This window comes from Rattus norvegicus, chromosome 14 (genome assembly GCF_021556685.1).
Source record: "Rattus norvegicus strain SHRSP/BbbUtx chromosome 14, alternate assembly SHRSP_T2T, whole genome shotgun sequence".
In the NCBI taxonomy this organism is placed as follows: Eukaryota; Metazoa; Chordata; class Mammalia; order Rodentia; family Muridae; genus Rattus; species Rattus norvegicus.
The window spans coordinates 77,293,228-77,316,861 of NC_141547.1; positions in this window are offsets into that span (position 1 = coordinate 77,293,228).

Sequence of the window (23,634 nt, forward strand, 5' to 3'; positions counted from 1 at the left end):
GAGTGGGGTGTCTTTCTTTTTGCCTCTCTTACTTCCTGGTCTTAAAGAACAGCGTTGGAAACTATGGCTTTTTTTGTGTGTGTGACCAGACTATGCCTGTTTTTTGTTTTTCAGGAATCCTACCTTCTTCACACTTAGTGATGCTGACTGGGATAAGAACAGTCCCTTTTGTCCCCTTTGTTCACCTTTGTCACACCTCTCTAGGAATCGTTAATCTGCAGACTCTGTAAGCAGGTGAGAGTTTGGGGTACAAACAGGTTCTAGGTATGGGTACCTCCTAAGGGCTTAGGACTCATGTCCACCCCAAGCATGAGGCAGTGGCAGCACCATGGTGTCTGCAGTAAAATCCTCTCTTGTAGAGATTAGTCCTGCTGAACCACAGATCTTAGAGTCTGCAGAGACAGTGCAAGGTAGGGATGTTCCCCTCTGTTCATAGATCCGCCTGAGTGTGACCCCAAGTTAGACTTCCAGAGTTAAAGTGGGGAGGGTGTTTCAAAATGCCTTTACTTATCTCCAAGAAAGCATCTCTTCTGAATTTACATTGTTGAGCAAGTGTCTATCCTATGCTAACCCCCGTCTCCCTCTCCTGACTCCCTCCACTGTCCAAGCCTCTAAGGAGGTTGGAGCACAGGGTTTATCTAGAAAGCCTGGATTTTATTCTCAGCATCACAAAATGAAACCCCAAATCTAATAGATTCTTCCTCCTTCCTTCCCACTCTTCCTCCCCAATCTTCTTCCTTCCCATTCTTTCTCCTCTTCCTCCTCCCCATTCTTTCTCCTCCTTTCCATTCTTCCTTCTCCCCATCCTTTCTCCTCCCCATCCTTCCTCCTCCCCATCCTTCCTCCTCCCCATTCTTCCTCCTCCCCATTCTTCCTCCTCCCCATTCTTCCTCCTCCCTATTCTTCCTCCTCTTCTTCATTCTTCCTCCCCCCATTTTCATCCTCCCCATTCTTCCTCCTCCTCCTCATTCTTCCTCCTCCACCTTTTTCTTCCTCCTAATTCTTCCTCCTCCTCTGCTCCTCCCCATTCTTCTCCCCCCACCTCCATTTATAACCAAATTGGCAGTTAGGCGCTGTGATTGTGGAATTTCTATGACTATGTCAGTGTCACTGATGACTCAGAATTTGGAGCCTGGAAAACTCCCCTCTTACCTTGACCCCATATAGGAAACATTGCTTAAACAGGGCATTCCCAGAGCTTTCCAGAAAGGACCTCAGCTAACCCTTCCTATAGTTGTATGTGAGTTTGTATCAATGTGCCATTATTGACTGCATGCCGTTTGCAACAATCTTTGTACTTTTCGTAGACCACTGAAGATCCAGCAGCTAAAGCCACTTTTCAGCCATTTCCACACTGAGGGTGTATGCGTGTGGCTGATAGCAAAAGAGCTTTTAAGAAGGGTACTTTCCAAGTATGGATACCTTTGTAAAGGATGCTAAGGGTGAATTTGGCCAGTGAGGATGATCCTGCAGTTTTGAGGTTCTACACAAGAGGGCGCATTGGTACCCCACTGTACAAAACAACATCACAGGGTGTTGGGAGGGGTAAATTTTCCTAAAAATATTTCATAAAGAAGGTCTGTTTCTTTTTCCAAAAGTACATCTAGCCACACACTTAAGAAAAAGAGAGTTTATATTTGTGCCTCTTCCTTGTTTTACTGTATACTCTGCTTGTGTGGGTACCTGTGTTTTATGTTAGTGGCTTCTAAGAAGGAAATGTACTGCATCCAGTCAGGCTGCGCATTTTAATGACCAAAGTCTACCTGGGTTATGCTTGGAAGTGGAACTGTACACCTAGTGACCAGAGTCCACCTGGGCAAATCTGGGAAGTGGTCAGTGTCTTTCGTCTTTCACAGTATTAACAGGGGGCTGAGGTCCCTTCTTACCTTATTAAAACCATGACCCATTCATCCCTTATGCGCTGGTCTGGTTTTGTAGGTAGAGTGACTCTCTCTTTCTCAATCTCTCTCTCTCTCTCTCTCTCTCTCTCTCTCTCTCTCTCTCTCTCTCTCTCTCTCGTGTGTGTGTGTGTGTGTGTGTGTGTGTGTGTGTGTGTGTGTGTGAGAGAGAGAGAGAGAGAGAGAGAGAGAGAGAGAGAGAGAGAGAGAATGAGCCATCCACTAAGGCCCAAAGCTGACTCACTGAAGGGATTTCCAGAGTGAGATTTATCCACCTTTGTGATATATATAGGTTCCTGGGAGGGAGTCCCAGGTGGCTGTTTTTAGCCACCACGGTACTAGTCACCTCTGGGTACTCTAAGTTAAGAAATACCACTGAGACACATGGTTACCAGAATCTTTATTGGAGAGGACAACACCTCCTCCCGACATATTCAACATACATCACTTCCCCACAACATACATCAGTTCTCTTTCCTCTGCCACTTTTAACCCTCAGAAGTGCCCAGAGTGTTTGCTTAGCATGTGTGGTACACAGCCTGGGATGCTGTTTTCATACTTGAGTTCCCATCCCCCTCAAGGGTGTGCTTGACCTGCTGGCTCATGTCCAACCACAGAATGTGACTGTGATAGCCTTCACTCCTGTGACTGTTCCAGAAGTCTGTGACTTCCTACCTGGAGGTGACACTCATCACTGAGTTCTCCAGTGCCTTCTTAGAAGGTGAAGGGACTCTGTGATATGTGGGAAACCTCTGTTGCTACAAGAAATGGAGGGTGGCCTCTTGCCAACTAGCATTGGGGGTGTCTAAGGCCATCAACCAACAGGCACAGAGAGCCATGTGCTACCAACAACCAGAGAAGGAATGTCCTTGAGGTTAGACCATAGCCCCTGAGCCAAAATCTTGATGGTACCTGCTCAGAAGCCATGGAGTTAAGAATTCCTGGTCCACATCCATGGAGCTATACTATGGCTCTCACATCTGGGCCTGTTGTGTTTTCTGGGGTGCTCTCATACAGTCTAGGAAGAGCCATCCACTGTGTGATGCTTTAACAATCTGACTGTGGCTAAAGGGTCAGCTACAGTGGAGCTCCCTATCCCTCAGATGCACCTGACTCATCCCTCTGTAAAACCATCTTTCCCCCTGGGCATCCTTGCTGATGAAGTAGCATCACTGTCCTTATTGGTTCATGTTTATTGGACTGATACTCTGCAAAGCACTCATGGGAGAGAGTTAGAATAGTGTCAGTGTCTCTGTCCCATAACAGCTATTCCCCCAAGGAAGCAGGAACCTGGGGGCAGGTCCAGGGAACAGGATCCATCTAAACGGCTCTAGGCAGAAAATATGGAGGGATATGGATTCAGCCCCAAAGTCTAATGTCTAGGGAAAGTGTTTCTTCAGGGAAAGAGACCCAGTATGATGGTGGTATACCTGCTACATCTTATACAACACACACACACACACACACACACACACACACACTTATACATCTAATATATATTATGCATGCATAAGCACATATATATATACATAACACACATAAACAGGCACACACATTATATGCAGGAATCCACATTTCACACACCCTACTTACACGTGTACACAGAAACAGATGAATACCACAATATTACACACATAAGCATACATATAAACACCAGCACACATAATTAATATATATATGTATACACACATGTATATAAGCACACACATATAAATACACAAACACATACATATATCTCACGTAAAATGCACACATACACACATATAACAGACATATTTACATACAAACACCAAACATGCAAACACACCCACCCACATATACACACACACATGAAACACGTGAATTTACTGTGACAGACTGAGCTCCACAATGCGTAGGCTGAGCTATCTCACAGAATGCCTCCTGTTAGCCAGAGATGCAGATTGCCGTGATGCCCAAGCACCGAGGCCTGAGGACCTGGCGAACCCACGGTGAGTCAGTGTGGGCCCGGGTGGGCTCCACGGCAACTTGACCATCGGGTACTTGTCTAGGAGTGTGTCTCCACTTCCATCCTCCGCTTGTCTGTCACTCTTCTTTGTCAACTTGACTGGACCCTAGGGAGCCCAGATTCTTTCCGCTGTTCTGTTTGAGGTCAGGATTATCATCGGTCTGTAAACCGGGTGACTCCGTGGCAGGAAGCAGTAAGGAGAACAGTCAGAACCTAAGCTGTCTGTGAGTACAAGCGTACTGGCTGCCCTGGGCTGACACCTGCCCCTCTCAGTATACAGACAGCTCAAGGAAGGTCTGGAGACAAGGATGGGATTGAAGCGTTTGGATGGCAATGACCCCCAGGAGGCACTGGGAAGAACAGAGAAGCAAAGTAGGGGAAGGAGAGAGGAGAGAGAGGAAGACAAGCAGCCTTTGGGCCCTGGGCAGTGGGCATTGTCCTCTAGAAGCATGTGGGGCAGGTGGGATACATTGAAGTTGCCTCATGGGAGTCAGGGGCCAGCTGTGTTTGCCCTCCAATCGCCCTCAAGTTACCCACCCGTTGGAGTTCACTTCTGGAGTTAATGGGCACTTAAAACTTTGTTCTTTGTGTGGCGCCAGCATAGCCTGTATGGCTGAAGAGGAAGGTCCACAACTAGTGTGGGTATTGTCTGCTGTGGCCTCTGGACTGTGCAGTGTGGGTGGTATAGGATGCCTCCAAGGAAGCTGGCATCCTCAGGCTGGATGGGTGGGCCTGAATGATGGGAGGACAGTGCATGACCCTCTCTGTTAGGCCTTTCGATGGCATGTAGACATCTTGTCTGCTGTCTCGGGGAAGGACTCACGGGATTTGAGTGGCCATCTCTTAACTGGAGTTCTGGATATTCAGATTGCTTGTGAGTAAGCAGTTTTGATAGTCTCTGAGTCTCTCCCAACTACCTCTCTCCTTAATGGTGCCAAGAAGCAGGAACTACAGATTCTCCTGAGTCAGAGTTCTACCCCCAGCACCTCTGACCTTGGCCTGGGGTCTTTGCTCAGTGTGTCTGTCACTTGCAGCTCTAACCTGGCCAAGGCAGTTCTTCTAGGGTGACAAGCCATTCTGCTGAAGCTTAGCTGTCTGCAGCCACCATGTCTGCAGGACAAGGACACCTCAATGTTGCCCTCCCACGCAGAACTCCCTGCCACTGAGAGGTGTGTTGTAGGTTTTTTTCCCCTTCAGATTGTTAGGGCATCACAAGAGTGAGCCAATATTGAGGTGATTTCTTGTTTTGTTTTAATGAGAAAGCCTTGTGGAATGACATCCTCTAACGCCTGAGTGGCCCAGGAGCCACCATCCACAGTGGTCATGAAGCTCCTTGGTTCCACATATACTTCTTAAGTGAGAAACTGCCCAGTGGCCACCAAGGACACCCCTATTCCAGTTTTATAACAATTCTCCTTGGTTTGACATTTGTCCACACTTTGGTGACAAGGCTTCTGAGCCCCCAGGGTGGCTTTGGGAACTTTTGTCCTAGAGTTGGTTATCTTTCCCCTTGACAACTGACCCTGGCATGTGACTTAGGAGATAAGAAGGGCCAAGTTACATTCTTAAAGTTGCATGGCCTGTGAGTAAGAATCTAGACCTTGCCCTTGAAGTCCCCTTGTCTCTGACTACACCTCTTCCAGTGTCTAGATTGCCAGGGAGAACTGCAGAGTCCAGACAAGGGCAGGATCCTGAGCAGAGCTTCCTGCCTCATTGGAGATTTGTGAGATGAAACAAGGCAGCATCGTGGGCAGCTTGGGATAGACACAAGGGACTCCCAGGAATGGCACAGGGATCATGGGTAGTGTGATCTTGTGCGTGGCTGTGACCAAATGCCAGATGGTAACAACTCAAGGGGAAAAGGACTTATTTATTCTTCAAAGTCTCAGAGACTTGAAACCTTGGTTCTATTGATTCTGGGAACATGGTGAGACTCAACATCCTGGTAGCAGAAGCATGTGGCAGAGACCACTCCCCTCATAGCCTATAGGAAGCCAAAGGGGACAATGTAAGTCCAAGAACATGTCTCCAGTGATTTACTTCTTCCAACTAGGACCCACCTCCTAAAGTTTCTAGAACCTCCCCAAATTAACACTACCAGATAAGGAATAATCTTTCAATATATCAGCCTTTGGGCCATCCATGTCATATCCACCCAAAGGTCTTGCAAAAATCTTCTCAAGTTCAAACTTTACTTCAGGCCTTTGGTCACTTGAAGGAGTTAATTAATCTGTCTGTCTCCTTATAGTTCTAAAGTGCCACTCATCTGCCCATTTCCATCAATCCATCCACCTACCCACCCACCCATCTATTTCTGTCAGTTCCATTCATCTACTCTGACACCCATCCATGCAGCCATTTGAGGTACACACCTACCCATCTACCCATCCATCCAACTATTCCATACACTCATCTATCCACCCACTTATCCATTTAGATCCATTCTGTTGATCCACCTGCCCATCCATCCATCCATCCATCCACCCATCCATTTTCAGCCATCCCATCCTGTTGAGGTTTGGTCTGTTGTTATGTATTGTAATGGTAAATACTGGTCCCCAAGATCTGGTTGCCTCCTGTGAGGAGATCCTCATGTACATCAAGTGATGCCATGTAACCCTGTACCCCAGGTTATCCCTGTTTGATCAGTAATGATGCCTACAGCCTGTAGTTGGTTAGAAGAGATTGCAGGGTTTTGGTTCCTGGAGCTTGGGGTCTGAGACAGAGGCCATGAGGAGAAAGGAGAGAGAGGGAAGAGAGAGGAAGACACTATGGGGTAGGGGGATCATGAGAGCCTGGCCATGAGGGCCGGCTAGTTTGAGTAGGAGCTGCCCAGGCAGAACATGGCAAGTTAAATCTCAGGGATTTTGACAGGGAAGTAGACAAAATAGCATAGAAGGTTGATATCTGCCCAGCTCTAGTGCTTTTAAGGCTTATTATAAATACAAAGCTTTTATGTCTTTTATTTGGGAACCTAATGATCTAAGGTAGGATAGACAACCCCAATTAATATTTACCACAATACCACCTGATCCTACCTTATCCATCCATCTATCTATCTGTCTGCCTGTTCATCCATCCATCCCTTCTTCCCTCCCTTTCTCCTATCTGGGCTGGCTAGTGTTTTATGTCAAGTTGACATGAGCTAGAGTCATTTGGGAAGTGAGACTACCAATTAAGAATATGCCTTCCTAAGACTGGCCTTCAGGCAAGCTTTGGACTAGCTGGGGCCAGGAGATCCAGGGAGAATCAATGCAATATAACCATTCTCTTAGCTGTACTTGGTCTTGAAATTATGGATGGCGTGTGTACGGACTATATCCATTTTCAGTGGACACAACTGTGCAGCCAGCTTGATGTATATCCAAGGAGATTTTTGCATGTGCTTTTTCCCACAGGTAGCCCACATCCACACCTCATCTACACTGACTGTGGTGGGAATGATGGTGATGTCTTATAGAACACCAACATGTTAAAGGCTCAGTCCCTTGCTAATGGAATTGGGAGGTGCTAGGACCTTTAAGAGTAGGTGCTGGGGTCCTTAGGTCATGGAAAACGTGCTTTCCGAGAGGATTACAGGTTCCTGCTTGTCCTCTCTATGTAATAGCTGGAGGAGAGGTGACCATTCTCATTCCAGCACAGGTTAACCAACCAGTGAAACTTGTGCAGTCTTGGGTTTTTGAAACTCTAAACTGTGAGTTAAATAAACAGTCTTTATAAAGTTATTGGCCCTGAGTAGTTTGTAGCAGTAACACGAATCTAATGCCTCAGGCTACTGACTTAATTTCTAACACAGCGAGGATATCTTTAATTGTGATGGTAGCCTGGCCTTACCTATCTCTGCCTCAGGATTCTCCAATCACACGTAGGGTTATGCCCCAGGAAAATGTGAATACAGGTGAGCATGGTGTGAAAGGCAGAGGACATCCCACTGAGGCGAGTTCGTAGGTCAGCTCCTGGGGCTGACAGAAAGGCTTTCTCTGTCCTCTCCTCTCTAGGTTGGAGTCCAGAAGCTCCCTGCTTCTCCCCATCACGCCCAGGCCCAAGGTCTAATCTCCAAATACCACAGCCTCTGAGTTACCAGGCCTTGCTCTCCATCTTTCCCAGGCACGATGGTCATAGGGTCATGGCTAAGGTTTTCAGTCCCTGACATTCATTTCTACTCTGTTCCTTAATTTGGCTCTAGGAGGCAAGCTCTGCATTGCACTGGATTTGGTAAATTTTTGTAATAGCACAGAGGAAGGGTTTCTGTGCCATTGGCTTGTGCTGGTTAGTTTTTTGTCAGCTTGACACAAACTCAGGTCATCTGAAAAAAAGGGAACCTTGACTGAAAAACAAAAGGCCTCCGTAAGGTTAGCCCATAGACAAGCCTGTGAGGCACTTTCTTGATTAATGATTGATGTGGGAAGGCGTGATCCACTATGGGTTGTCCCACCCTCGAGCCAGTGTCCCCAAGCAAGCTAATAGCAGGGCTCTCCCATCAACTCTGCTACATTCCTACCTTCAGTTCCTATCCCGACTTTCCCCAGGTACAGATTGTGACTTGAGAGTTGTAAGATGAAGGTAAAACTTTATTTCCAAGTTGCTTTTGGTCATGGTGTTCATGGGCAGTGGGTGGGGCCCCTGTGCTCTGTCCACCACTAGAGTTGTTAATAGAGAAATTCTGCTAGAGGAGGAGCCATGAGGCAAGTGGTGGCTACAGTGGGAATCAGTGTGGGAGGAGAGCGGCTGAGGCTGACTGGCTCCATCAGCAGCAGGGAACCTGGAAGGGGCTGGTCCGCAAGTTAGGTTGTCTGCATTCTTTGCTGTTAAACACATTTCCACGAAAGATCATCTTTGGCTTATCTGATTATTCCCTCGGGGCAAAGACACCATTTAGGGCTTGATTGCACATTCCCAGGATGCTCTCTGGAAAGTTCCTGGGAGCTTCCTCTTTCCAGAACTGTACACCGGGATCCCACAGACTCATTAGTGCTTGGCCACTCATTTCCCAGACCACCACCAAGTACCAGCTCGTGGGCAGAACAAGTCTGGCTTTTTATCGCAAAATTGAGATATTCCAGTTTTTATTTGTGTTGGGTGTTGTGGCTGTGTGCTGTTGGCGGCTCAGAGGGCTTCCGCTGCTTGGGTGTGACTCTTCGCTGTCTGACTTAGTTTCTCTGTGGCACAGACTATTGGCCACTCCGCTCAGAATTGCTCTTCCCTACCGTGGCTAAACGCTCACCCACATCAGTGGAAAGGGGGCCTAGCAACCTGTTTGATCTTGGGCAAAGCAGGCTCAGGCTGGCATCTGACATTTGGAAACAGTGAATACAATTACCCATCTGTGGACCAAAAGGGTTCTTCCTCTTGAAGGGAACCGAAGGTATTTTGCCTGTGGTGGAGTTTCTCTCTGAGGGGCCCCCTCTGACTTTAGTGGTGTGGAGAATCTTGCACCCGGTTTAATTCAAAAAAGAACGTCCAGGATGGGAGTAGGGTCATGCCTCCATCTTTCTCCGGCAGCTGACCTGTGATCAGAGGTGGCTAGCAGATAACACCAGGGCCTCCCAGCACAGGTGGAGCTTCCCAGTCCTGCCCGTGCCCCTCCTTCTTCAGGAAGCAATCGTGGCTTTATTCCACCAGCAAATGAGGTGTGAGCGCAGATGCCTGTGGGCAAACTCCCCAGCCAAAGATAGCCCTAGGCTGAGAACTCAGCTTCCTGAATTCAAATCAGTTCTCCTCCTCCATTGGTTGGAATTCTATACATTGGAATGCCAAACTCGGTGTCTCCAAACCTAACCTTATTATGAAGTAGGTTTATCTCAGGTGTAATTAACTAATATGAACCCATCATGGAGTGGGGTGGGAGGGACCTAAGTCCAATGACTGGTGTCATTTTTTTTTTAATGGTGAATAAGGGATTGGGGAGGTGGCTTAGTTGGTAGAGCTCCTGCCTTACGCGCATGAGATCTGAGTTCAGGTCCCTAGCCTCCACGTGAAAAGCTAGGCTTGCAATCCCTGGGATAGAGAGATGAGAGGAAAAGGCACCTCCCTGCCACACCCCCACCCCCTGCCAGAAGCTGCCAGTACCTGGCATACATCAATGAAGCAGAGGCAGCAAGAGAGACCCTGTGTCTCAAGATAGGGGCGAGGGCCTCTATGCATGAGCCATGGCATGAACACACCTGTGGTCATACACACAACACACAAAGAAATACTGCCTTCTTCCCCAAAGCTACATACTAAGATATGTGAGAGAGAGCCCCCTGGGAAATGGGGTCTCATAGTATCCCGAGACTAACAGCCCTGAGAGTCATTCTCACTTGGGTTAAAGGGCTCAAGCAGAAGCAATCATAATACCTAGGAGTCACTGTGGACAAAGCATTGGGAAGGGGCCACCTGGCCTGAGCTGTGTTCGTTGTACAGAAAGGCCCAGGTCTTGTCCATAGGCAGAATGAAGCCCCGTTTCTTTTGTTCATACCTCTGTCAGCTGAAGACTGAGGGCAAAGAGTCTGCACCAATTCAGACATTAGGTGTCTCCACCGGGCACAGAGCATGTCCATCAGAGGGCATCTAGAGACAAAAGTGTTCACCTATCCCCAAAAGGATGGGCCACACCCTTGGCTTCAGTCAGTCAATGGAAGGCTTGCCGGGCAGTGGGAGGAGCGGGTGGAGATGGCACTTTTGAAGGACGTGGACACACGAGAGTGGGTGGTAGGGAAGCGTGAACAGTAGAGGGCAGGGCAGTTTGAGAATATTCAAAACAGCAGGAGCCCTTGCAAGGGGGCAGAGGTGAAGCCAAGTACCTTTTATGGAGCTGCAGGTGTCTGGAAAGTCATGTGTTGTCCCCATCACCCTGTTCCCCTCTCTGGCGCTGCCCTGCTCTGTTTTGAAGCATCCTCGACAGGAGCAGGTGAAGGCGAAGAGGATACAATCCAAGCCTCACCCTTTGTTTTTCTGTGGACATGTCACCAGGCTCCAGACAGAAAGCCCCTCTGAACGAAAGCCTTCTCTAACCCGCCAATCAAAGGTGACATGATGGCTCTTAGTTCTTTAGTCTCCATCACAATGGGTATGCCGTTTCTACCTGCTCTGAATAATACCCCCACTACTAGGATGCTAGCTGAACTGGCTCTGAGCCTGATCTGTATTTTTATTTTCTTGCTAGGACAATGCTTTGTATTTAAACAGCAGCCCAGGCCTGAACTCCATGAGACTGCTGATGTTGGAAGGCTTGACCTTAACCTTGAACTTGAAGAAGCTCCCTGAGCTCTGGCTTCTGAGGTACTGGGATGTGAACAGCAGCTAAGTGGATGCTCTGGAGTGGTCCAGGTTTGAGGGCTCTGTGTTCAGAAGCTGAGGTTCCGAGGGTAGGGGAATAGCCTAGGAATCTGAATCCTCACAAAGGTTTGAAAGTCGTTCTAATGCAGTCAGGCTGGGAAGATAGGATCTGGAGCCCTTGGGGATAGAGGCGGTGAGCCCACGGCAAGCCAGGCTTCCATTCTCTGTGCTGTGTATTCTTACCACATACCCTCGTGGTGTTCCCAAACAGTATTAACTTCATGTTCTACAAAGAAAACAAGGAGGAAAACCGTTATTCTGATTAGCAGGGAAGCCATCCAACTGGCTGCGCCTGAGTTATACCTCTGGAATATTAAATTCAGACTTCTCTCATTCTCATTTACTTCATTGGATTGTATGGAGATATTTTAAAAGTGGAAGGTGGTGGGAGGGGGGGAAGGATTCTGGGACAGGGGCCATTTTACCACTTGCTGAAGGCCAATGCTATATCCAGAAGACTCAAGTAGACGCAGGCGTCCTTGACTGAGGGAAGGTTCTTTTCTCCCAGAGTATTTGGGTTCATGATTTATAGCCATCTTCGGGCTTTTCGGGTTCTCTTCTCGGGAGCAGGTTCCTGCCCACACGGTTCTCACTCAATTGTTCCCTTTCCATCTCCCACCATGGCCCTTTGATGGCCTGTGATGTCCACAGGCACTGATGCCCTCCTCTGTGACAGTGCCAAGATTCTCAACCAAGCGCTTGCAAGTATGGCACTTATTTTGCATCGCTGCCAAGAGTTTTCAGCCTCTGTTTAACGGATCCCGAGTGAGGATTAGACTGAGATCAGGCTCGGACCAGCTGACCAGAGTGTGCAGGATACTGGTGCTGCTTAGGGAGGGGCTCACGACACTGGAACTGTGAGTCCAGCAAAGTCAACATACCATCCTTTGGGGGACGCCCCAGATCCAAACTGTAGTAGTCATGACTACATGACTAGAGTGGACACCCTATGCTTCCCCCAGGAGTTCTGTTTCCTCATGTGTACATCTTTCTATTGGTCTGTCTGTCTGTCCATCCATCCGTCCATCAGGCTATCCATTCATCCATCCGTCCGTACGTCTGTCTGTCTGTCATTTACCTCTGCTTCTCTGTGTGTATCACTCTCTCTCTCTCTCTCTCTCTCTCTCTCTCTCTCTCTCTCTCTCTGTGTATGTGTGTGTGTGTGTGTGTGTGTGCATGTGTGCGTTGTATGTATACCCTATGTGTGTGGCGGTACATATATGCATGTGTGTTAATGCATAAAAGGCTGAAAGTCAATCCTGGAGGTGTCGGGTCAGGTAGCTAGTCACATTGTTTTGTTAAGAGTCTCTTGTTCAACCGGAAGCTCTCCAACTGAGCTAGTCTGGCTGTCTAGTGAACCCCAAGGTAGCCTGTCTCCACTTCCCCAGTGCTGTGAATTCAAGGGCACACTACCACTGCCAGCTTTTTTTTTTTTTTTTTTTTTTTGAATGGGTTCTGGGTATAGAACTTGGATACTTGGATCCTCCTATCCGTGCAGCAAGCGCTTTACCAACTGAACCATCTCTCCTGCCCTGCTCCTTTAACCTCTCTTGATTTTGCATGATCCCCTGTACCTTTCTGAGAAAAAAACCATCTGTAAGACACAGAGCTCCCATCATAGTCCAAGTTCATACTCCATGGGAAGTTTTGCTGGGTTTGAGTTAATGTTCAAATCCATGTCTTTCCACATCGATAAATCTCAGCCCACATAGTCTGGGCAGGTGCTGGAGATGCCTGATGTTATTAGATGCTTGGTTCCCCACATGCCGTCTATTTTTCTCTCTGGAAAATTGCTGGGTCTTCTCTGGAGCTCCCATGTTCTGAAGTCTCAGGAGGATGAAGCCTGGAGTGAGTCCCCTCTGTCTGTGTCTGGATAAACAGCAGAGCTCTTCAGTCTCTAAACTCCTGCCTTTGCCCTGGAGAAAAAGATCTTGATTTATGTTTAAGATCTTTGAAGTTGTTTTTTCTCTCTCTACATCTCCTGCCTTCAAACACAGGCATTTTTTGGGTGTTCAGAGTGAGAGATTAGATAGCTCTATTTCTCATATTGCAAGGGTCACAGGGCCCAGGGGTACTAAAGACCCAGTGTACTTTATAAAGACATTATGAGCCTTACTCATAGCCACTCTAACAGCTTGGCAGTGCTCACCCACATCTTTGACACCTAGCATCCAGGTAAAGAGATGCTGGCTCATAGGGTAAGCAAGGAAAGGCTCCACTGTTGATAAAAAGCAAAGCTGGAACTCAGATCTATTCCCAGAGCCTTGCCCATCATGGTATCTACTGACTGGCTTGGGTGAAAACCCAGCAGGCAACGAGGCTTCTTCAAGGCCACCTGCTGGCACATGGCACTGCCAAGTCCACAGAGTCAGAGCTCCCAAGTCTTTCAGCCAGGTCCCAGATCCCCGACCTCATGCCCACTGATAGGTTGTATCCTCCTTTGAGGGCATGTCAAAAGCCTGTGCTGCTTGGTGCCAGCCTTCAAGGACAACCATGCTTGGCCTCCTGCCTTCTTTCCACTCAGTCCTTAATAAACCAGGAATATCGCTCCAACCGTTGCAGACCTCTGGCTTGGTCCAAAGAGCTGGGATTGTTTAAAAGAACTTTCATTTCCTTTGAGCCAGGATTCCAGGCCATCAAAAACTTCTTAATGAATGGCCACATTGCCTTTTTCTGAAGTGTTTATGGACTTGCCAACACAGACAAGTTACCCTAGCACTGCTGAGCTATCCTCATAGGCAGTCCAGGGTTTCCTGGAAGCTGCCCAGTGGCAGAGGCCCTAGGGCTCTGTTGGTTCTTCAGCAAGACTCCCAGCTGCCTTATTCCCAGCCTGCCTCTTGCCTCTGCACTGTGTTCCCCTTGCTGGCTAACGCTTTTATTTTATGGGTTTGGGGAAACTGAAACTTTTTAAAGACTCAGTCTCTCCACTTTGTCGAAGATAAAATCAAGTTCAAAGCCTGCCATATTTTTCAAGTTAGTGGAGAAAACTGTGCAAAACCCAAAAGCCCAGTCTGGACCGGATGCTGATTGACTGGGTGAGGTTAAGCAAGAAGCAATTCCTTTGAGTTCCTCTCCTTCCCTCTCCCTCCCACTCCCATTGTGTGTTTGTGTGTGCGTTTGTGTGTTTGCATGTGTGTTTGTGTGTGTTTGTATTTATGTGTTTGTGTTTATGTGTGTGTTTGTGTGTGTGTTTGTGTGTGTTTGTGTGTGTGTTTGTATGTGTGTGTTTGTGTGGGAGTGTTTGTGTTTGTGTGTGTTTGTGTGTGCTTGTGTGTGTTTGTGTTTATGTGTGTGTTTGTGTTTGTATGTTTGTGTGTGTGCTTGTGTGTGTTTGTGTGTGTGTGAGTTTGTGTGTGTGTTTGTGTGAGAGTGTTTGTGTTTGTGTGTGTGTTTGTGTGTGTGTGTATGTGTGTGTGTGTGTGTTGATACTACAAGTGAGGGTGTATGTATATGTATGGAGAGGCTGGAAGACAATTTCAGATGTGGCTCCTCAGGCTTTGTCCACCCTGTGTTTTGAGCTGGGTCTCTCATTGATCTACAGTTCTCCAGGAAGCCTTGGCTGGCTAGCTAGTCAGTCCCAGAGATCCTCCTGTTTCCTCCTCCTCAGCACTGGAATTACAGGTGTATGCAGCCGTGCTGGGCCTTTTAATGTGGCTGCTGGGGATTGAACTTGAGACCTTGTTCTTTATGGACTACGCCATCTCCACAGTCTGAGCCTCAGTTTCTTGATGGTTCTGAGCCGTACTGATATCCTGTAAATTAACCTCATATGAGTCTGAGATGCTTGAATCCTACAGAACCAGAGCGTGGACATGGCAACCAGCTTGCCTCTGTGTCCCCCAAGGTCTCTAAGGTGAGCTGTGGTGAGCACCCTGGGGGAGGGGCGCTGTCCCATGTCCCCTTCTTCATGAAAAGATGGAGGGAGTGGTTTGCAAGAGAAACAACTAGCCTGTCCCCTCCTCATCACAAGGACTTCTGTTCTGCCGAGCTGCATATTTTCCTGTGAAAATAATTAGGCAAGAACATGTAAGCCAGCATAATCACACTGGCCGCTCCTAAAACGAGCTCTTAGTCAGACAGACGTTTGACCAGTAAATACTTGACTCCAAATTAAACGGGCCCGAAGGGAATTCTGCTTTGGAGCCGACTCCATGGGAAACAGGATGAAAAAGAAAATGATATTTTTTGAGCCACTATATGAATTTTCTGAGAAATAGAAACATATAACTTGTAATTGCTTTTACTTGTCCGGAGGGAACAAAACACAGTGGCCAATGGTGTAGACTCTAAGCACAGATTTCATGGTTCAAACCCCAGGTCTACCAGTTAGCCCTCAATTGGCTACTCACCATGGGCCCATGCCTTCACCTATTCATGTTCCTGGTCTGTAAAATGAGGTGAATGCAAATTAGGTATGTAATTAAATGCAATGTATTAATTGGAATGTAAATTAAGCATTTTCTCCATTGCAAAGCTGGGAGAATCATGTGTGTGTGTGTGTGTGTGTGTGTGTGTGTGTTGCACACATGTGTATATCTGTAAGTGTTTATATGCATGTGTATGTGCATATATGTGTGTATGTGTATGTATATGTATATGTATACAGCAGGTGGCAATGAGTGGCACACAGGAAGTATCCCATTTTTATCAGCAATCATTATTAGAAAGCTCTACTCTTTCAGTGGAACTATACGCTCATGTCTCTGCTCTGAGCACACAGGTCTGCTTCTACATTTCATTGTTGGGACCATTTTGAGCTTTAAGTTCCTGGAGGGTTTTCCATGGTCACACAGTTGGGAAGCAAAGACTGCTGAGCTTGACCTGAGTGACCCACAAAGTCCACAGTTCCTGCTCTTTTGTGGAGCACCCAAGCTTTATTTTCCCAGAATGCTCAGGGTAAAGCATTTTTTGGCTCATTTAATTTTCTAGTTAGCCAACAAAATCTATCCTCAGCATAGTTGGAAGGGTGAACTAGGCGAGGAGCTCTGAAAGCGAGGGAACCAGAACGTCTGTGGATCGCACCAAGTAAGCCTTGACATGTTAGAAACGATTTTAATGAGACTTCGAAAGTCCAACAACAATGCAAAGAAACGGGCTGTGTGGAGTGTGGCAAAAGGTTTGCTTTTCGAGAGATTCTCAGCCTCTTTGGGCATCTATTAAAGAAGTGAGGCTGGCAAGTTAGCATAACTAGCAGACACAGTATGTATGGGATTGGGGCTTCTCTCTGCCGGGCTGAAACATAGCACCCTCATTGTCCCAGTGGTTTGGAGGGTCTTTCTGAACCTTTTGAGGTGCCCCAGAACAGACATGTTCACTTTCGACAACCCTGGGGTGCTGTGAGAGGTTCGAGAGGAGGATGAATCCTCTTGGGAGAGTGTCCTGATTCATTAGGGGGTCCTGGCTGGGCTAAGCCCAGGCAAGCACAATGAAGACCACTCTCTCAAGTCCCTCCCTGTGTGCCCTTAACTGGATCTCGCCATCTACTTCCAGACCAAGCTCAACTCCTAGTCACACCCTGTTCTGTGCCTACCCAGAATGCTACAGGCAGTGGGAACCGGGATAGAGAAGGAAGTTCCTGGTGGTGAGCCTCTGAGAATGGGCGACTCTCTTCATCTGTCACGTACCGCTCGACTTCCATCTCTGTGACAAAATACCCAAGATCAACTTAATAAAAGAAACAATTATTTTGGCTCAGAGCTCTCAGTCCATACTGACCAGTCTTGCTGCTTTGGGGCATGTGGTGAGATTGGCTGCTGTGGTGGGAGCATGGAACAGAGACATTTGCTACCCTCATCGTGACAATGGTAGGAAACAAAGGACAGAAGGAGAGCAGCCGGAAGTCCCCTTCAAGGGCAAGCCTGACTAAGACATCTCCCAAGCCCCCTATTCCACAACCATTCTCATGGTGCCATAGCCTGTAGGGCTCCTGGCAAAGGAAACCTAGGTAACCATGCTCTGTCACCATCTAGGATCTCAAAATGGAGAGAGGAGAACCCTTAAACAAGGGGCAGCGAACGTGCAAGCAGTGGCCTCTCAGAACAGTTATCCGATAATCTGGGGCATGCTGGATCAGTCCTCTGCCTCCTGGATGACACACCCACCATTTCACTTATTTCTTTTTTTTTTTTTTCGGAGCTGGGGACCAAACCCAGGGCCTTGCGCTTGCTAGGTGAGCACTCTACCACTGAGCTAAATCCCCAACCCCCACCATTTCACTTATTAAATCCTATGGTTGGAAGTGGGTGGAACGCGTGTTCATTTGTCCGGGTGCAGGCATTGGAGCGTGGAGGTTGGAGGGTAAGCTTGGGTGCTGGTCTCCTCCTTCTACCTTGTTTAAGACAGGGTCTTTGCTGAATTCTCCTGTCTCTGTCTTGTCTGTCCCATCTTGCTACAAAAACTCTTTTCCTATCCTTTGGATAGACTTTCATGCACAGTGGCTCTCAGAAGGCCCAACCATTGATGGGCACCTATCACACTGGCTACGGTTGGTACAAAACTTGAAGTGAACCTGCAGCATGTTCTCCTGGCTTACTATCTATAACCTCAACTTCCCCATCTGGAAAATGGACTACTCATGATCTCCATGTTTTGAGATAGTGTGATGTATACGTGGATGTCTCTAGCGACTAAAGGGTCTTCTAACGACTGCCAAACTTTTGCCTGCTGTCCCTGTGGAGGGGAGAGGGTGCAGGAATGTACATGCTCAGTTTGCACGAGAAGGAGAGAACAGAGTATAACTCAAGTCCTGAACGTGTTGCCTATTGCCTGTGCCATGGCAGAGATGTTGGCTGTGTACTTGTCTGTAAACTTGTTGAGGCTGTTGGCTGTTGGAATGGCAGAATCTATTCCAGTATATTCCAGTCTTCTGCCCTGCAGGCACTTCTGCTATGCCTTGGAGGATGCTTTTCTTTTCTTTCCTTTTTTTTTCCCCCCCCCGGAAGAAAAGCTGAATAATGGATTTGGAAATACCGGGGGTCTGGGACACGGAATGAAGTCCATTAAGCTTTTTGTGTGCCTTCTGCTCCTCCATAAGAGCACAGAGGAGAAGACAGACCACCCCCTTTGGCAGCTCCCAGCAGGGGACGAGAAGACAGGATCAGGTTTGCTCTGGGATGGAAAGCATTCTGAGAAGTGGATTTTCCTGGTGTCAGAGCAGGAGTTGGCTTATGGGTTTTCACAAGCATCAGAGCAGGCAGCTTTGCCAAGCCTCAGAAGAGAGCGGGTCAGAGTCACTTTGCTGGGTCGCTAAAGCATTTCCATGTTCTGAAATGATGGGAGGCTCTGCTTGCCAGCAAGACTTTAAAACAGACTGCTGGGTTCTCTGATCTAGACACTCTTCAGTTACAAAAACTGAACGGAAAGTACAGGAGTTCCCATGGCCTCCATGTTTCCTCATTAGGACCTATCATCCTGCGTCACTGCTTACACTTGTACCTGGGGGAAAGCCACACTGGTGATCACAGTGTCAAGGCAGGTCTATAGAGCCCCTACTCCTGTCTTTGATGGTCTATAGGGGTGGGGCCTTCATCCTCCTTGTTGTCTCCTCAGAAGTGTCCACTCCTAAGAATTCATGGTGCACCTCTGTCATTCTCTCCTCCCACCTCTCCTTTCCCTCTTCCGCCCCCTCCTTCATCGCTCCATTCTCTCTTCCTTCTCCTTTCCCCTTCTCATCCCCCTCCTTCCTCATCCCCTCTTCTACCTCTCTTTCCCCTTTCCTTCCTTTCTTCACCCCTTCTTCCCCATCCTTGATCTCTGGCATGCAATCTCTTCCTGTTTCTACCATTTTGCTTTAAGTATTGCCCTAAGTTGCTTACTGACTCTTGGGGTTGAAGCCAGTAAGATAAGGATATGCATTGAGTCCATAAAGAAATCACTGGGAGCCTGTTAATAATATAAGCTTGATGACTCCTGATCAAAATAAATTGGGATGGCGTGGATAGTCAAACAAGTTTCTCAGACATCCTGCAAGTTTCTCCTTCAAAATCAAGATGTATGTTTAGGAATGTGTTTCACTACTGTTTCATGTCCTAGGATTAAGGATGCCTCTCCTATTCTTTTTTTTTTTTTCTATTCTTTTTTTCCGGAGCTGGGGATCGAACCCAGGGCCTTGCGCTTGCTAGGTAAGCGCTCTACCACTGAGCCAAATCCCCAACCCCGCCTCTCCTATTCTTATACAAAGACTGTACACCAAGCTTGCGCTCTCTCTCTCTCTCTCTCTCTCTCTCTCTCTCTCTCTCTTTCTGTGTGTGTGTGTGTGTGTGTGTGTGTGTGTGTGTGTGTGTGTGTTTGTGTAGAGCAATGAGTTTGGCTACACTGCTTTGTACATATACACCTGCCCAGGAGCTATGTTTGGATCCTGGAATGAAAGACACACACATGCACATTAGCCTATTTTTAAAATGCCTTGGCTACCTCAAAGGCTGTGCATTCCTAAACCTTTCCCTGCTACCCCAGGCCCAGTTGGGGAAGTGCCAGTAGCCATTTATCCGAAATCTCACATGACTGGTTGGCTTTATCTTCTGCAACTCCAGCAAACAGTCCTTCTTCCTCTAGTCATCACATCCTGCCCTTCCTGTCTGCAACCTAGCCCACACAACTCTAAGGATCCCGCCCTGCACCCAATCATTGGCCATTGGCATCTTTATTGATTGATTGATCAGAAACCAATCAGAGTTAAGGACCTTTATCATTTGGACAAGCAGATTCCCTTGAATCAAAGCATTAGAACCAATCTTCAACGTGAGTGTGTGTGTGTGTGTGTGTGTGTGTGTGTGTGTGCATTTGTGTATTCTAGGGTTGGATTGGAAAGGTCAGGGTGGTGTTCTCCTGGACACAGCTGTACAGAGTCATTCTGACTATCCCTTCAGTGTATTCATGTACACGTGTGAATGTGTATGCCTGCGTGTGGAAGTAAGAGGTCAGCATCAGGTGTTGTCACTCAGATGCTGTCCAGTTACTTTTCTGAAATGGGGTCTTTCATTGGCCCAGAAATTGCTGAGAAGACTAGACTGGCCATGGAACCCTGGGAACTACAAGCATGCAACTACCACACCCAGCTTGTTTGACATGGATTTTGGAGATTGAACACAGGTCCTCATGCTTTCAAGACAAGCACTTTATCAACTGACCTATCTCCCAAGCCCAGAACTGCTCTCCCTTCCCTCAAGTCTCCTTTCTCTTAGAGTCTGTCAGGTGAGTGATGCCAGACACTGGGAGGGATTCACAATAACCTGGAAAGTGAATCAGAGAAGCTTGGCCAGCATTAATTCATCCTGCCTTTCCTAGAAACAATGGTCTGGACTCTGGAGAAGGGGCCTTTGTGACTTCACAAGGTATGCTAGGTACAAACCAGGGAACAACCATGGCCAGGGCAGAGGCTGGAGACTTCCCTTGCATTTTTGTACTTCCTCCTTCTCTGGCTTATCATATGAGCTTCCGCTGAGACATGGAGGCCTAGGCTGGTGCCAACCATGCTCCTGCAGCAGCCTGGAGTGGGTATGAGGAGCAGTTTGACATAATGACCTAGGAGTGGCCAAGCCTGGGGGAGAGGCTGGCCAGTTTGGCTTCTCAGTGTGACTCTGGGTGAAGCACTTTACCTCACAGCTTTAGACTCTTTTTTTAAAGCCTGTTTCATATTTTTTATGGTAGACTTTGGCGCAGCGTTATCAGCCCTACCTTACCAATGTGGAAAACACAGATAAGGAAACGCCAAGATAGTAAATGAATTGTCCAAGATTTTGGAGCCAATGGCGTTTGAGCCAGGAGCTGCATCTGGGCCTTGTAAACACTCCAACTGGGAAGGTGTTACCAAGACTGGGCTACATCTGGGCCTCCAGCTCCCCAGAACAGCCTTTTGCCCCTGGCTGAACCCTGGAGGGGCATCTATGAGGCTAGCAGCTGGTTGACTAGCATGTTTGGAAGGCCCCTAGATCTGTCTGGAGAGCAGACCCGAAGAATACTGTTCCTCCTAGGACTCAAAAGACTGAACAACATCCCAGGGTTTGTCTGTATACTTCATAGTAGATTGCTTCCAAAGATTTGGGCCTCAGTCCAAAGTTTTTGTTTTCCCATAACAACCAAAATGAAATAAACTCTGAGTTCCCCATAAAGTTTATTCGAATATTAGAAAGGCAGACAGAGAAAATGATTATTTTTTTTCCCGTCTGGAACAAGCACAGCAATTAAGATTTCTGGGCCTCCATCCATATTTCATAAAGGGACGGTGGGGGACAATATGATAAATAACAGATATTATCAAGCTTTCATTCCGGCATCATGGTCTCCTTCTGCCGGGAGGTAAGGCTCAGGATGGCAGAACACACTCCCTAAAAGCTGTTATGTCCCCAATCAATCCAAAAAGGGTTTCGAAATCTGGAGTGCAGCCTGGTTCACAAGACAACTCAAACTGACTGAAGGAAAGGGCATAAGTTCAATTATACTTTTAAGAAGCCACACGTTTATGAAAGCAGTATTAGAGATGGTGGGTGGGTGTAATAGATTTGCCACCAATTGGCAGGGTGGCCAGGAGAACTGACTCCATGGTCCTCATAGTTGTACAGAGCCTACTTCCCCAGAGGGTCAGAGGATCACAACAGGAACCAGTGGTGGGACATTAGCGGTCCTCAGCATCCTGGGTAGGGCACTGCAGGTCACTGAGGTGGCTGGGCCTCTTAATCCTAGAAGATGGGCCAGCTTATTCTGAGCAAACGACATCTTCCTCCTTGTGCAGTAGAGAGCCTTGGAAGTGTCTCTTTTAGTTCACATGTCTCAGGCAAAGGGACTCTATCTTTAGGTTGGGGATGTACAACTAAACTCAGTTGGTAGAGTGCTTGCCTAGCATATACAAGGCCTTGGGTTTCAGCCTTAGCTTGCATAAAGGTACATGCCTACATCTAGGCATGGGTGGCACCTGCTTGTCATAGTAATCAGGAGGTACAGGAAACGGGAAGATCAGAAGTTCAAAGACAGCTTAGACCCTGTATTTAAAAATAAAAAGCAAGGTTGGAGATTTAGCTCAGTGGTAGAGCACTTGCCTAGCAAGTGCAAGGCCCTGGGTTCGGTCCCCAGCTCCGAAAAATAGAAAAGAAAAAAAATAAATAAAAAGCATTGGACAGTTATGGTACATGTACTCAATCCCATCAGTTCAGGAGGCAGAGGCAGGTGGATCAGCCTGGTCTACAGAGCAAGTTCCAGGACAGCCAGGGATACAAATAGAAACCCTGTCTTGAAAATAAAACAACCAAACATCATCTGGAACCCTGGTGCACGGAGGCTCCCGGAAAGAGCGGCGCAGATCTTCCCGGTTGCTGCTGCCGCGGAGAGGACTTAGGCAGTACCCCACGAGCAAACTTGAGCCTTGGAACCACAGGTAGGACCAACTTTTCCCCTGCAAGAAACCTGCCTGGTGAACTCAGGACACACAGAGGCAAAATTCCTCTAGGACCCGGCACTTCCTGTGTTTACCGGAAGTCCCACACCCGCGGATCCCGGCCCGCAGCAGCTCTCTGCTCCCAAACCCCGTGGGAGAGAGACCTCACCGCCGGATCAGGTGGGCACTCCTGAGGCTGCAGAGCGGAGGAGACCACCAACACTGCCCACCCCTGCCCACATCCCTGGCCCAAGAGGAAACTGTATAAGGCCTCTGGGTTCCCGTAGGGGAGGGCCCGGGAGCGGCAGGACCCCTGCTCCTGAGACACCGCCGGAACCTGAAGGAAACAGACTGGATAAACAGTTCTCTGCACCCAAATCCCGTGGGAGGGAGAGCTGAACCTTCAGAGAGGCAGACACGCCTGGGAAACCAGAAGAGACTGCACTCTGTGCACATCCAGATGCCAGAGGAAAACACCAAACGTCATCTGGAACCCTGGTGCATGGAGGCTCCTGGAAAGAGCGGCGCAGATCTTCCCGGTTGCTGCTGCCGCGGAGAGGACTTAGGCAGTACTCCACGAGCAAACTTGAGCCTTGGAACCACAGGTAGGACCAACTTTTCCCCTGCAAGAAACCTGCCTGGTGAACTCAAGACACAGGCCCACAGGAACAGCTGAAGACCTGTAGATAGGAAAAACTACACGCCCGAAAGCAGAACACTCTGTCCCCATAACTGGCTGAAAGAAAACAGGAAAACAGGTCTACAGCACTCCTGACACACAGGCTTATAGGACAGTCTAGCCACTGTCAGAAATAGCAGAACAAAGTAACACTAGAGATAATCTGATGGCGAGAGGCAAGCGCAGGAACCCAAGCAACAGAAACCAAGACTACATGGCATCATCGGAGCCCAATTCTCCCACCAAAGCAAACACGGAATATCCAAACACACCAGAAAAGCAAGATCTAGTTTCAAAATCATATTTGATCATGATGCTGGAGGACTTCAAGAAAGACATAAAGAACTCCCTTAGAGAACAAGTAGAAGCCTACAGAGAGGAA